We start from the raw sequence: 9,443 nt of genomic DNA, 5'->3' as shown, positions 1-9,443 counted from the left end.
AAAAAAAAAAAAAAAAAAACAGAGGGTTTACGGAACACATCTCTTTGAAACTAAGAAATTAGTGAGACATTATTGTTATGGTTATTATAAACGGTACCCTTACTTTGTCACTTCGGCTATGCTTACCAGCCAACTGTGGAGTGTCAAATATAGTTTTAAGGGATTTTGGTTTCTATACAAAGAAAACGACTTCAGAGAAGTCGTTTTCTTTGCACAGAAAATGACTTCTCTGAAGTCGTTTTCTTTGTATAGAAGACGACTTCTCTGAAGTCGTCTTCTGTGTATAAGAAATGAGTCCATTAGACTCGATTTCTTTATCTACGTGGCGCAAAAATAGGCGATATGAACAATAAAATCGACCCCTCTGAAGTCGAATTGTTAGAAATGCAATATGTTTAAAACGTTGGCTAACTAATAATATTGTTTAAGTTTTGTAGTTATTTTTCTAAAAAATCCGCCCCAAGCTTAGCTAAGTCCCCAAACTCAATACCGAAATTTGGCGCGAAAATTAGAAACGCATCCGAATTCATTATCCCCCAAATTAGGGTTTAATCTGGAGCCACTGCTTCTTCGTCTCACGCTTTTCCTCAACAATGTCCAATTCCTCCGATCAGCTCGAGGAAATCAAAGCCCTAATTTCCTCTGGCTCAAAGTGCCTCGCTTACTCAACCCTCTTACACTTCCAAGAACACTCCAGTGACAGCCCTACTTCAATTCAAGCCCTAGCTGGAATTTCTCAGACTCTTCTATCTTTAATCGTTGCCGATATCTCAGACGACGATGAAGAAATGTAAGTTTCAAATCAAAATGATATGTTTGGATGCTGGGAAATGTGTAGGAAAAGAATAGGAATGAAATTTGGAATACAATTATGAACTGAAATAGATGATTTTTTTTTTTTTAATTTCATGATTTATCATCCGTCCCTTGTTGCCGTAATTGCAGGTATGTTGTGCTTGTGGTACACCATTGTTTATTATAATATTTTAGTAATGGGATGTTGGTAAATTATTGCCTTTCAAAATTTAGATATTAAAAAAAGGTAAATTGCAAATTACACCTCTAAAGTTGAGGGTGTTTGGATTTTATACCTTGAAGTTTCAGAATTTGAATTTTACCTCTTGATGTTTGGGGATGTTTGAATTTTAAACCTGGCGTGTTAGAATTTGGATTTTACCTGGGTGTTTGGATTTCACATCCTGAAGTTTCAGAATTTAGGGGTGTAAAATCCAAACTCTTTTAAACTTTATGGTGTAAAATTTAAATTCTGAAATGTTAAGTGTAAAATCCATAAACTTCCAAACTTCAACGCTAAAATCCAAATTTCGAAACTTCAAGATATAAAATCCAAAAATTTCCAAATTTTAGGGGTGTAATTTGCAATTTATCCTATCAAAACAATGGCTTAAACCATGGTCCTAGTTGACCGGTATTGTTTAGTTGTCTTTTAATTGGAGATGAGTACTTAATCAGCATTTTCTCTATGTTGGTTTTGTAGTGGATGATGCCAATTTGGTTATAGAGTCTTTAGTTGGGCTAATCACGACAACAAAAATGGAGGTAAATGTCACAAAGTCAAATAATGATAGTTTTCAAGGGTTGCTGTGCTCTTTTTATTTATTTATTTGTGGATTTGACTTGTTTGCCTCTTAATTGCAGTCAGTTTGTAACTTAGGAGTGTGGTGCATATCCATCCAACAGTTTAATGCACCATTTCTAGATTCCCACTACAACTCTCTGTTGCAGGCGGTTGTTCATGCACTTGACAACCCAATTGGTTCTTTATCAACAACTGTTGAGGCTATTCAGGTATAAGTAATTCTTCAAGCAAAAAAAAAAAAAAAAAAAAAAAATCCTAACCAATTTTTTCTTTCTTCATCAGTTTTAGTTTTGGAACTTGGTGACTACTTGGTGACTAGTGAGTTTTCTTCTCTTTCTTAAGCATTAGACATTCATCTCTTTTTAGTGTTTTTTATTTTTTTTATTTTTTTATTTTCTCAACTATCTACATCTAAATATTCACATGCTCTTTATATTTTCATAGATTTTTAGTGAAATACATGATTGAAGGCATGGGGAGATTGTTTGTGATGAGTCTTGAAGGGAAGATCTAAAGTTGGAGGCAGTCAGGTAGAGGCAATAGGCATTACCACATAAGTGACCTATCTTTACACTTTGTGAAGACAAAGTTTCTAAGGTAAAATTGTTTTGATTTATTACCTATTTTTGATTAGTTAGATATCATGTGGCTATAGATGTGGCTGTGGGTGTTGTTAAATTGTTTGATTCATGTTGTGTACCAATACTTGTGTGTTTAATTTTTGTTTTTGTTTGAGAGGTTATTATTAATTAAAGCTGTATTAAAAATGGGTTGTATGTTTAAATTATAGTGGAAATTTTGTTTATTTCTTGAGTATGAATAACATCAATATAATGAAGTAAAAATTTCTAATTAAAATTTTATTTTTTAAACTTCTTTTCAGGTTAATTTTTAAGTCATATTCTTAAAGCTAAAAGAATTATGAGCAAGCGAAAAACAATTGATGCATTCTTTAAGAAAAAAGATGTTAGTAATTCAGAAATTAGGACACCTGTGGCTATAGAAATAAATGTTGATACTTCAATATCTGATGAACACCCTGACCCTTCCAAATGTTCAAGAATTCAATCTGAAAAGATAGATCGTGATCCAGGATCACGTAAACAAATATGTGAATTCCCTATCAACAAACAAGATGAAATCCGACGAGCTTATTTCAAAGAAGGTCCATATCAACCTAAAAATATAGACTATCCATAAAACGATGATACTCGTCGTCATTGATTTCAACCTTCACGGTTTGAATCGGCCCCCCCATGTAAAAATTCCTGGCTACGCCCCTGAAAATAAGAATTTTCTTATTGATTAATTTGTGCCTACCTAACTACCTCTCTATTTCTTTAAGCCTTGTCAATATATGTTTTCTTAACACAAAATCTTGATTCACTTGATATAGATAACCGGTGAAAGGGACTCCTCCAATGGTGACCCACAATGGTTTTGCTTCCGAGTATGCAATTGCAAGATGATAATTGTAATACGAAACAGTTGTTACCAATCCAAGGCCAGGGATTGTGGAAATGCAGTTGACCATTTTTTAGCTAGAGGAGCAAAATTATCTCATGATCTAATGGTCTCGATGGAAGATGTAATACTAGACATTCTTCATAAACTTTAGACTAATTTAGCATTAAGTAATTAATGGTGTAAAGACCTGGTTTGAACTCTTAGCCCAACAGGTATGTGGACTTAAGCCCAAAAAATCCAAAATAATAAATTTGTAGAGAATGGGTTGGAAAACTGGACTTTAGTGAATTAAGTAACAACCCAATGGATTTTGGAGACAAAGAAAGAAAGATAATAAACGTTCACTAGAGAAAAAGTCCTCGGCCAAGTCCGAGGAGACTGATTCTTAAATATTGCTCTTAAAGATTTGTTACAAGTATGGTTCTAGGTTGCTATAGTGTTGCTTTCTTGAATTTTCGATCCCCCTTCCTTCAAGGGTCTCTTACATTATATATCTCCCCACTGGTGATCTTGGTCTCCCATCAGAAACCCCTTCTGGCTTTCTGTGAGTTGTGGTCACTAAGGCAGCATTGTTCAAGAGTTTTCTCCACATAAATGCGGCTAGAAAAATAGCTGCAGTGCATTTAATGTAGTGGTCAAAGCTTTTCCTTAGGTACCCCCTAACTTCCACCTTTTGGTATACTCGAGGTGTATGTCCCTGCCACTAGAGCGTCCTAGAAGATCGTTGTGATCAATGGGAGCCATCTCCGGTCCGTGTTTAGTTTGTCCGAGGAGGTACTCCTCCTTGAACCACCCCTCCATTCGTATTACGTTCACGAAGCTCTGAGCTCAGACCACTAACTACTATTTAATCGTCCTTGGATGACTCATGCTTTCGGCCAAGGCTCAAGGCCCAATATATCATTTGGGCTCTTATCCCCACAAATGGAATTCTAGTGTTCTTTCTAATAAAACGACTTTTTTTTCCCAAGGTAAGTCTGTAATCTTAAAAAAAAGTAAGTTTTTTTTTTTTTTTTCCAAAAAATATTTTTTTTTTTTTTTTTTTTTTTTTTTTTTTTTTTTTTTTTTTTTTTTTTTTTTTTTTTAATTCCTAAATAAATAATTGAAAATATTCATGTGTGGGGTAAGGTCCCAAAGCTAGATATTGGGCCCTAGGCCTTATCCGAGAACGTTGGGGCGTCCAAGGAGTGACAAACGGTTGTGGGGTATCCAGTTTAAAGCCTCATGAATGAAGAAACGAATAAAAGGTGGTCCGAGGAGTGATTCCTCCTCAGCTATGATAGATGTGTCTCAAGAATGAATTCTCATTACGAAGATGACCTCCATAGAAGTAGCAGTGATAGGAGCATGCCTCACAAACACACAGGAGCGAAGAGAACCCAAAAGTATCTAAGGAAAAGCTGCTGCCACTGCATTAAATGCAAAACAGCTACTTTTCTGGCCGCATTTATGTGGAGAAGGCCCCTGAACAGTGTTTCCTTGGCAACCGCAACTCATAGGGAGCCAGAAAGGGTGTTTGATGGGACGGGCACTCAAGTAGCGGTTTGGATGATTGACAAATGGAGGGCCATGATCACCAGGAAGGGGGTATATAATGTAAGAGACCCCTGGAAGAAAGGGGATGGGAAATTCAAGGAAGAAAAACTATAGTAATTTAGAGCTAGACTTGTAACAAAACTTTGAGAGGAATATAAAAAAATCCGTCTCCTTGGACTTGACCGAGGACACCCCTTTTTTAGTGAACATCTATTGTCTTTCTTTCTTTGTCATCCAAATCCATTGGTCTGTCACCCCATTCGCTAAAGCCCAATTTTCTTGACCCATTTCTCTACAAATTTATTGTTTTGGGCTGGAGTCCAATCCCCTGTTGGGCTTGAAGTTCAAATCCGGCCCATACATCATGTATGAGTGATGTGTTAATTCAATAATTATTTCACAATAGATAATAATGACAAAATTGAGTGGTTTTTGAGTATTAACATTCGAGTTTCTAAAAATATTGCTACTTTAACTTCTAAAAAGCTACTTTATTTATTTTTTTTGAGAAAAAAAAAAGAAGCTACTTTATTAAGTATTTTAACATCCCATTTCATAATTAAACTTATATCCTATCTACTAATATAAAGAACACATGAAAAGAATATAAACCAAAAACCCATAACAACCAACCACAAAAATAAGAGTGATGGTGAATTATTCTCTCTGTGAAAACCAACCATAGCTCTGATATCACTATTGGTCCCAAATGTAGATGACACTCCTTTTATGGGGTGATTACCAGTGTTACAATGTATTTGTAATGAGAAAATTATATACAAAAAGAAATGAGAGTCCATCTATTTATAAACTCTCTCATGCCTCTTTCGGTTTTTTTTTTTTTTTTGGTTGTTGAGGGGATGCCTCTTAGTAATAGACATATCCTTTGATGAATATATATGCCTTATCTAAAAGACAAGATTATTCAATAATACTAGTTAACTAACATAATATTAATTAGGGTAAGTCACATATTTGGTCTCAAACCTTTACACTATATGTCAATTTGGTCATTGATATTTTAAATGTGTCAATTTGGTCCATAATCTTTTAAATGCTTTAATTTGGTCCTTAACCTTTTGGTATTGTGTCAAAATAGCTGCTGCCATTGAGTGATAGATGAAAAATGATGACGTGGCTAAAAAAATATATTATTTTTATGCCATATAAACTGCCATGTGGACTACCATATGGCCTAAATTAAAAAAACTAAAGTGACACATCAGCTATTACAATTTAGGTTTTATTATTTCATTTTAGATTTTAGAAATAAAAACTTAAAAAGAAATTATAATTAAAAAAGGAAAAAATTTTCCCAATTTGCATCTCCAAAACAAAAACCCTAAGCCCTCGTTTGGGAGGAGGGAATGGAATGAAATGAAAAGAATAATTTTAGAATATTATTTCATTCCTTTGTTTGGGAGTTCTAATGGAGGGAATGGAAAGTCAATTCTCTTATTTAGGAGTTTAAGCGGGAGGGAATGGAATGGGTATGGGGAAACACTCGTTCTTCTCTATTCCCTTAAAACCTCAAATTTTCATTCCCCCCAAAATTGGGAGGAATGTAAGGGAATAGAATTAGATTTAATGAATTTTTTACTAAAACTTCCAAAATACCCCTATATATTCAACCATTTATTTTAAAATAAGGGTCTAATAGTAATATTATCATAAAATGATTCTATTCCATTTCCTCTATGTTACTCCCAAACAAAATTACTTACATTCCATTCATTTTCATTCCTTTTTGTTCTTTTATTTTAAAACATCCAATCAAGATTACTTAATTTCATCCCATTCCATTCTTTTTAATTCCTTTACCTTGCTTAAATACATTCCATTCCATTCCATTTCTTTCAATTCCCTTATGATCATTCCATTCCATTCCTTTATGAACTCCCAAACGAAGCACCTCAAGGAATCATCAATTCATCACCCACATAGCACCTCACGAAGGAATCATCAATCATCACTCCAAACACCTAAATCCAAAGCATGTAAACAATCGCATTACGCCATCAACCAAAATGTAATAATTCCAAAAACATAAGTAGAGAGGAAAAAAAATTTGGACTATTGTCTGTCTCCTTCATCACCTCTTCAAACTTCAAAATTGGCCCAAACTCATCTTCTTCTTTATCATCCCCATTGTCATCACCTCCATCTCCACCTCCTTCAGCACTGTGAAATCTCCCATTTATGCTTCCACCAAGCACATCCCCCCTCACCATTCCCATAAATATCATCTTTTACTTCAAACTCTCTTTCCAAAATCCTAATATCCTTCCCTACAACATTACCACTATCTAGGGACAGACCTAGGATTTCAAGCTAGGGGGCCGAAGTATAAGAAGAAAAAAAAATCTAAATATGTATCTATATAGTACTAACAAACTATCAACCAAAATCAATACACAAAATTATTGTTTCTTAATATATTAAGATGCAATCATTTACCAACAAAGACAAAAAAAACAAAAAACAAAAAATAATATTGTTTCTTAAGAGCATCAATTGTTGCAAAATTAAAAAAAAAAAAAAAAATTTATCTTCAAAAACCAAAACTTACTTTTGCTACTTTGATATAGTATTTGAAATGTCTCGTATAGTAGTGTTTTTGGTATTTGGTGTTCTAAATACTAAATATTTACCATTTAGAACACTTTATGCTAGTACTCTAATATTGGGCTGACTAAGATTTTTTTATTTTTTATTTTAAACTTTTATTTTTTTAAGTTTTTGAGTTGGGTAATTGCTAGTTGGGCTATGCTAACTAAAAGAGAGGAAGTCTAATTTGTTGGAAGAGTGAGGCACAACTCTAGAAATATATATATATATATATATTCATTAAAAGAATTTTCATTTTCTTTGGGCTAGGGGCCCAAATAATTTTTTTTCCTTTTTTTTTTTTCCTTTGGGCTTAGGCTCCCCCCCCCCCCCCTGTGGGTCTGTCCCTACCACTATCACTATTACCTCCTTCTTTTGAAACCATAACAAAGGCTACACCGGACTGTGATTCACCAGGTGGCAAAGCCACCACCCATTCACTACCACAACCCTTCTATTTTTTTCTACACAACACCGGCAAAGCTATACCACCTTGACTTGACCACATCTTCCTCAATACATCCTCGTTTCTCAAAAACCCTAGGCTCAATGACCCACCAACCATTACCAACACTTAGAGAAGTCGACAAATTATTATTCAATTCCCACGCCCAAAATTTGATGTGGCAATAGGTTTTAAAATAGCTAACTTGTCACTTTAGTTTTTTTTAATTTAGGCCATATGGCAGTTCACATGGCAGTCTATATGACATAACAGTAATATTTTGTTTTTGCTGTTAGTGGTGTTAGTATTTTTCATTCATCACCTAATTGCAGAGATTATTTTGACACAATATGAAAATGTTAGAGACTAAACTGACACATTTGAAAGGCTAGAAACTAAATTGACATATAGTGTAAAGGTTAAAAATCAAATATTTAATTTACCATATTAATTTATTAACTCATACCAATGACACCCACCCAAAAAAAAAGGGTACAAAAATTAATGTGAGAGTACACCATATTATAGTTTGACCCATAATAACCGCAAACTATCTATAGGCACCACTGCATTTTGTAAAATCAACAAGACATGTTAATGGTATTATTTCAATATGAAATTTAATATAAACAGACAAGACCTATAATAGAGTAATACTAAAGAATTCATTTCCCCATTTCTATTATAGGATACTACCAAACAATTGCAAAATTCAGTTTAGAAATAGAACATTATCAAAACATAGTAATCCTTCAACACCAACATGCTTTTGTACTCAATCAACATAGAATACAATCAAGACAATAAGAATTTCCAGAACTTCCTTAGCCTAAAATCTCAAAATACCTCATTCAAACTCAAAACAATAAGCTGAAACAAAAAGCAACCATGTAACTATTTAGATTTTGTGTCTTGCCTCTTGAAATCTAAGGGTTGTGTTCTTTGTTCTTGAAAAAGAGAAAGAGGAAGAGAAAAAGAGTAGGATACAAAAATTGGGTGTGGGAATAGCTGGCCATGAGAGTTGGAGGTGTCAACCATTTTTTTTTTTTTTTTAAATTATAAAAAGGGTGAGTCATGTTTTAAAGTAGGTCACTCATGCTTTATGCTTTTGGATAAAATTACCCATTAATTATCATAAATTTCTATAAGATCAACAAATAATTTTGCAGTAAGACCTAATTCCTTTTAACATTTTCCAAAGGTTTCCACTATTACTTTGTGGCTTTCTTAAATGTAAGCTGTGTAAGTTTCTCTTTACAGATTCATAAAGGATAAATTTAAGTGCATAGATAAATTATTGTGACAAGAACAACAATAACATCACCAAAATACGAGTGACGATTTCAAATTACCTTTTAGGTTTATAGGTTTATCCTATACACAAAATATTTGAGGGTCTAGAGGGAAAATGGTTCAAACTACAAGGTTAACAGTATATTGTAACTACCTCAAAAAAAATAAGATTCTTAATAACAAAAAAGGTCTTTCAACATAATAAAAAAAAAATAAAAATTAAGCAACACTATTTTGATGTGGGTGAAAAAATAAAGGAAGATAGAATTATAAAATTTAGAGGTACAACAAAATAATTAGATAATTAAATTGGTAGCTTTGATCAACCAAAGGATTTGGATTCCCACATCAATGAGAAAAAAAAAAGTGAAAATACTATTATGGTCCTTACAGTTTGGAGTCACAATCAATTTGGTCCCTACAGTAGCAATCAATTTGGTCCTTATAATTTTCGACTTGCAATCAATTTAGTTTTTACCGTTAACTTACTAACGG

General features: G+C 33.5%; 1 long non-coding RNA gene across 1 annotated transcript; it reads left to right on the top strand.

Annotated features, from left to right (window-relative positions):
- The first annotated feature begins 465 nt into the window (after positions 1-465).
- LOC111999442 (uncharacterized) lies at positions 466-1,804 on the top strand. The gene is made up of 3 exons (XR_010626510.1): positions 466-790; positions 1,499-1,560; positions 1,660-1,804. It is a non-coding gene; the product is annotated as an uncharacterized LOC111999442 (long non-coding RNA).
- Positions 1,805-9,443: the final 7,639 nt, after the last annotated feature.

This window comes from Quercus suber, unplaced genomic scaffold (genome assembly GCF_002906115.3).
Source record: "Quercus suber isolate HL8 unplaced genomic scaffold, Cork oak 2.0 scaffold_781, whole genome shotgun sequence".
In the NCBI taxonomy this organism is placed as follows: domain Eukaryota; kingdom Viridiplantae; phylum Streptophyta; class Magnoliopsida; order Fagales; family Fagaceae; genus Quercus; species Quercus suber.
Note: the sequence above shows the minus strand (reverse complement) of the source record. Positions and strands in the feature narration are given on the sequence as shown.